Source organism: Leucopleurus acutus (assembly GCF_964270905.1).
Source record: "Leucopleurus acutus genome assembly, chromosome: 1".
Classification (NCBI taxonomy): Eukaryota; Metazoa; Chordata; class Mammalia; order Artiodactyla; family Delphinidae; genus Leucopleurus; species Leucopleurus acutus.
In genome coordinates this window covers 129836869-129843007 of record NC_139142.1, presented here as the reverse complement: position 1 = coordinate 129843007, position 6139 = coordinate 129836869, and positions in this window count along the sequence as shown.

Below are 6139 nucleotides of genomic sequence, written 5' to 3'. Positions count from 1 at the left end.
TTAGCTTAATATTTCTAACCCCTTCTCTGTGTCCGGCAGTGTGTTAGGCACAGTGTAAAATAGAAAGTTTAACTCCAGTAGTTTACATCTGAGGAGAAAGGACAGACCCACTTGAGGGACTTTTAGTAATGAAACAACTGCAGGAGACTGCAGGCCTATGATTCAGTTGGATTGTGTCTGTCTGAGTGGAGAACACGGGTGGAGAGCTGAGCTGGATCTGGAAGGGTAGCGAGGCTTAGGTGTGATCAGGTAGATTGATGGAGGACTTGGGTGGGGGGAGGGGCATTGTATACACCTCTCTGACTACAGTAGAGTATTAATAAGAAAAAAAGAGGACGTGGACAACAGAGATGAGGTTTTGGCTTTATCTCATAACCAGCGGGGAGCCACAGAATGGGTGTGAAAAATACAGTGACCTGTAAATAGTGTTTTTATTGCTGTCATTTAGTGAGCATCATAGGAATCACATGTTCCATACTTCATTCCCTTCTCTGAACTCAGACAAAATTCTTATCCTCAGATCGAGGTTCTCTTCTGGTCTTCCCTCTGATCACCTGTGTAGAAAGTGCTTCTTGAGCAGGAAAGATCTAGTCCAAAAAGAGAAGCCTGTTCTAATTATTAAAGCAAAAGTATTTCATTTTTTTCCTCCATCTTCCCAGTTTGAAGGTCTAATTGTAAGACCAGTGCTTGCCATTTCATTAAAATCAGAGGAATGAAGCAAGCAGTGACACTTGAAAACTACACATGCACTTTGAATTGCGTAGGTAATGGTTCTTTCTGCTTTCTTTCCTTCGTGCTGCTAATTGGCTGGAAACGACTGTAATATACTGGGACTCAGCCACACCTAGCTTTCTAAACATTTGAACCCCGCATGCCCCATCTTGCTCACGTAAAGTAAAGTAAACTGCATTATTATTTTTTCATAAGCACAAAGAACTATTTCCCTTACACAGCTGGACAGTACAGTTAGAAGATAATGATACTCCCTTTTCTCTTTGTTGGTCTTTCTTCATTTTCCAAGAACAAGTTTCTATTGTTTCACTTAAAGAACACCAAGGTTCAGATGAGGCTTTCTGTTGGCTGCATATTCAGAAAAGTCTTCCGTATATAATGAACCGAATCACGTTAATTTATCTGTCTCTCTCCACCATGTCTTTTTGTGTTGACAAAACTGAATATTCACTTTCCCTCACCAAGTTGGGGTGTCAGGATAATTGATTGTTACCAGTCTCTGCTGTTCTTAGACAGGATAACACCAGTGCCTCTAGAGAACAGGTGAAAACTAAACTCTGTCCCCCGAGGCCAATGAAATAGCTGTTTGGTCCCTTGTGTGAAACTTCCTAATAACTTAACTGGGCAGCCTCTGGGTCCCTGGAGGCTTTCTCCACCAGAGTATTCCCTTTCTTTGTTAAGATTGCTTATTAAAAATGATTTTATAATGAAGTTGCCTCAAATAGCAGCTCTTTTCCTGGTTGTCCTTGAAGCTGTGGTGAAGAATCTTAGAGACAACTGTCTAGGGTTTTCCTCCTTGTTAAAAACTTCTCTCTTACCACTGTTACTCTTGATTTTTAAGGAGACAAAGTCTAACTGACACAAGTCCCTCTACGGTTGATTATGTCGCTTAAAATCCTGTGCAAGGCATTATTGCTAGTTTAGCTTGTCATTCGGGCTCAGGAATCGAATTGATCTACATGGATTCAGGACATTTAAGTCTGCAGTGGGAGCAAGGCTGTCGGGCTTCCCCGGGAAAGCAGCAGCCCAGGAACGCGATTGCTAACTCTGCCCCAACTCCATCAAAACAATGATTTCCATTTATTTTATTTCTTTGGTCCTAGGTGTCTCCTATCTGCAAACTAACCACTTTCCTGCCACAAGGGACTGTCGTGAAGGGGAATCAAATAGTAATAAAAAACTAGTGTTGCATTCTTTGCTACCCATGTACTGTATAAATTCAGACTTCTGGTAAGTGTGGGCAGTTAGGAGAAAAATCACTTTTTGGTTGTTCACATCATCAGCTTGGCTTCCTGGCTTGAAAGAGCTTCGATATGCTGGTCTATTTAACATGAAGAATGATAAAGCAGTTGTCAGTAAGGCTCACCATTGGAAACGTGTTCTTCAGACTTGGTCTCCCAGTGGCCAGATGACTCAGGAAACAACAAACTGTATAAAGCTGTTAGTGACAGATTCAGCTTGGAATATTTTTCTAACTTTAAGGCTTGTCAGGCAGTAAATCTGCAGCAGAGTACTCAAGATGCAGCTTGGCACTCCGCTTGCTTTGCTGTGTGAATATAGTAGAACACCAATAATAAGAAGGACTGTTGTGAATCTCTTAGTGGAGAGATCAGTCTTGTCTCATGGTGCTAGGGTTGTGTGCTAAGAACATGCCTTGGCTAAATTCTGTTCTCTGAGACGAGGTATATTCGAAACTACTACCTTTACATTCCGCAGATCCTACTCCCTCCTCCCCCAGATAAAAAGCAAAGAAAAAGAAAAACTATGGCCTGCTTTGGGATTCCACTGTCAGCAGGATCTTCTTATTCTACCTTCTTAATGACCTTCTAGGGCTCTCCATTGCCTGAGGAGTCTAAACTACTTAATATGGCAAACAAGGCCCTTCACAACCTGGTCTTAATCTTTCCATTGCTCTTTCCCTGACTTCTGTGCCAGCAGTTTCTGCCACCCTGAATGACTGGTTCCTAGAAGACTCTGTGTGTGGTTATGTCTCAGCGCCTTTGGTTCTACTGTATTACCTTGTTTGTCCAGGAATGTCTTTTGCCAACTTCTGTACCCGTGGAAGTCTTACTGCTCCACCAAAGGCCAACACAAATAGCAACTTCCATGCAAAGCCTTCTCCAACCCTACCTTGTTAAATTAATTGCTGCAGTTCCTTTGCTCCCACAGGACATTGTTAAGGTGACAGTACAGAAAATATAGAATAGTTGTTGTTCTATAGCTTTGTCCCACTAGATATGCTTTAATTATCTTGGTATATCTTGGACTTAGCAGAGTGACTGGTATCTACTATGTGCTCAATTAATTTCTGTAGACTTGATGTGTGTGTGTGTGTGCATGTGTGTGTGTACATAAACAATTTTATGACCACTCTTCTTGCACATTTGAATATGGAGGAAAATAATCATCTTTTCCTTGTTAAGAGCTATAAGGAAGAACAGATATTTATTATGTGAAACTATATTTGGAGATTTGTACTATATTACTTTGGAAACCAATGCTGCAACTCAAAGGGCTTCTTGATGTCTGACAATTTACCGTACGTATTTTGAGTCTCAGTTTTAGGACTGCTTGCTTTTTTTTTTTTTAAGTTGATCAAATTGCTCTGTTTCATGTTTTTAAATTGTTTTAATTGAAGTAGAGTTGATTTATAGAACTGCTTGCTTTAAAGTTTCTGTTAGCAGTTTGTAAGATTTAAATCAGAATCTCATCCAGAAAATTTTAAAATATTTTTATGTCATCTAAAGATGAAGAATGTGTGACCTCTTAGATACCATTTGTTTGCATTATCCATACAAGATTTTATAAACCAGATCATCAAATCTATAAAGTAAAAAGGAAAGAGACATTTTCAGTTACCATTGGTATCTACGTAAATGCAAAGGAGAAAACCACCTACTAGAGAAGAGAATTGGCTCATCTCTCCAAGAATGGAGGGTATATTCTGTCAAGGGAAATATCTTGTATTTGTCTGGTCTCTAGAGGAAAAGGTGATCCTGATATTTTAAAGAATCTGGGAAGTAGATGTTGAGATAATCCTAGATTACTTACTGAATCTTAAAGTAAATTCTGAAAAGAAATGACATTTATTTATTCAAGGTCAGAACATGTGACATTGCTATGTTTGTCTGGTCTGGAATGTAAGTATGTTTCCTTAACTTAGCAGGGACCATTGATTTCAAAACCGTTGTCCACTTCATAAGTAGCTGCACACAACCATGGTTTCCGTCTGCTGTTTCTTAGAACTCTCTGTCTTTTAAGCTTTATGTGCAGCTTCCTCCCCACTTTTGTTTGTAACTTTTACTTGAGTCAAAACATGAGGAGCGAAATTATCCCCTGCAGAATCAATTCCTTGAGTAGAAAGCTTGCTTACAAATGAGAGGATGAGATGTGACCCAATAAAAGAATCTATTTTAATTTTAATTTATTTCCTGATGGCCTTTTATGCCTCCTTAGGCGATAACCTAACCAATTCCAACTTAACACTGATTTTTTTTCTTCCAAGGTCAAAAAGCACTTTAGAATGATTATAATCAGAGAATAAAAGTCCTTTGCCTCTAATGTAAAGTCCATCTCTTCATATGAAATCTAAATCCTGGTTATCTCAGCTTCACAATAATTCTTCTGTCATTATGCATCTATTAACAAGCTCAATGACAACAGGATGAACTTATGAGATCTTTAGGGACTCAGAAGTTGCTTTTTCATAGAAACACCATCTCTGGTAGTCTCTTTCATCCCTTTCTTTTCTCAGCTGGGAGTTTTTAATAACGCAGGGAGAGGAGCTATCTTCATTTTGTGATGCAGTTTCACACAGCAAAGTGCAATCAAGGTAGAAACGGTCCTAAAAGGCAGCTGAACCTATGGTTTTCCAGGTTGGAAAAGGAAAAGCTGTTATGCCATCACACATACATATACACTACCATCCCTCCCCTTCCTCCCCCCCCCCAAAAAAAATAGAGTTCTGACTGATATCTCTAAATCAAAGAACTTTCCATGACCTGATTTGTGGAAGTTACCTAATCCTGTGTATAATTGGGGTGATTTGAGAGATGGGAAAATGTTCTCATTTTCATTATGGGAGCCACTGGGGGACAGTATCATTTAAAGACTATGTTTTTATTGCCCTAAATTGCTTTACCTGAGATTCTATTGATGTGTTTCTCTTAAGTTAGGTTTCTGATGAATAAAATGACCAATATGGATCCCATTCTCACAGATTCTCCTAGTGCTTAAGCTACTCTTTAATGGTCAGTCTATCCCAGAGTCTCACTTATAGGGAAGAATTCTAAAGGGTTGGCTTAACTTCTAACCCGAGAGAAGAGCCAACGTCTAACATTCTGCATATGGCCAAAACATCCACATACTGTCCATGATTTGCCTGTATTAATACAATAGTAAAACCTCATCATGAAATTTCCTATGTGGTATGATCACCATTAAGTGAGCTCACCTCACAATGCCAAACTTAGGAAACTTATGGAACCAACCCTCTTGGCATCAAGGCTAGGCTGGGACTACTTCACACTGCAGAAAGTGAAGTTCTACCATATTCTCATCTAAAAATTCAGCATTATTCCCAACTTGTCACTCCATTAAAGTATTCTTAAATGAGTGGATATCTTAGATTGGGTTCCCCAGAAAATAGACTCAGAGATGCTGAGATTTGTGTACAGAAAGCTGATTGGGGAGTGCACTTAGGAACAACACCTATAAGGAGTGAAGGAAGCTGGATTGGACAGGAGAAATTGAACTGTCATACAGTTGCGACCACAGTTTGGCAGATGCCACAGAGAGATCAGAAGCAGGGATACAGCCTTTGAGAGATGTCCCAGATTGAGGCAAAGGGACTGGGTATTTTACCCTGCATCAAACCAGCCACTGGATGCGAGCTGACCCCAGGGAAGGGCATCATCTTGGGCAAGGCAGCTCCCTTTAGCTAAAGATGCGGCTCAGAAAATGACTCAACTGTGAGCCACTGGCAGTCAACACTTGGGGCCAGAGGGGAAATAAGGGCTTCAATCCTGAAGGGAGGGATCTGGGTGGCACACCATAGCATCACTGCAGGGGAACCAAAATGGACATTAAATTTAACTTTTGTGAAAAACATGTTTTCTTTATTTAAAACGACACACATTTTATTGCTTAGCTAGGATTTAAACTAATAAAATATATGCTTGGCCTCAGCATTATGGTATACCAGAATTGCAAATGCTAAAGAAAAAAAAGTTTTTTTTTTCTGTTGAATAAGGTTCTTCGTTAGAATTTCTGGTCCTGGATATGTGCATTATAAATCATGTGTGTGCAATCCCATATAATGTATTATTTTTCCACACATGGACATCCCAGAGAGTTAACACATTTTTCTCAATTATAAAAATAAATAAGACATTTCCATCTCTTTGGG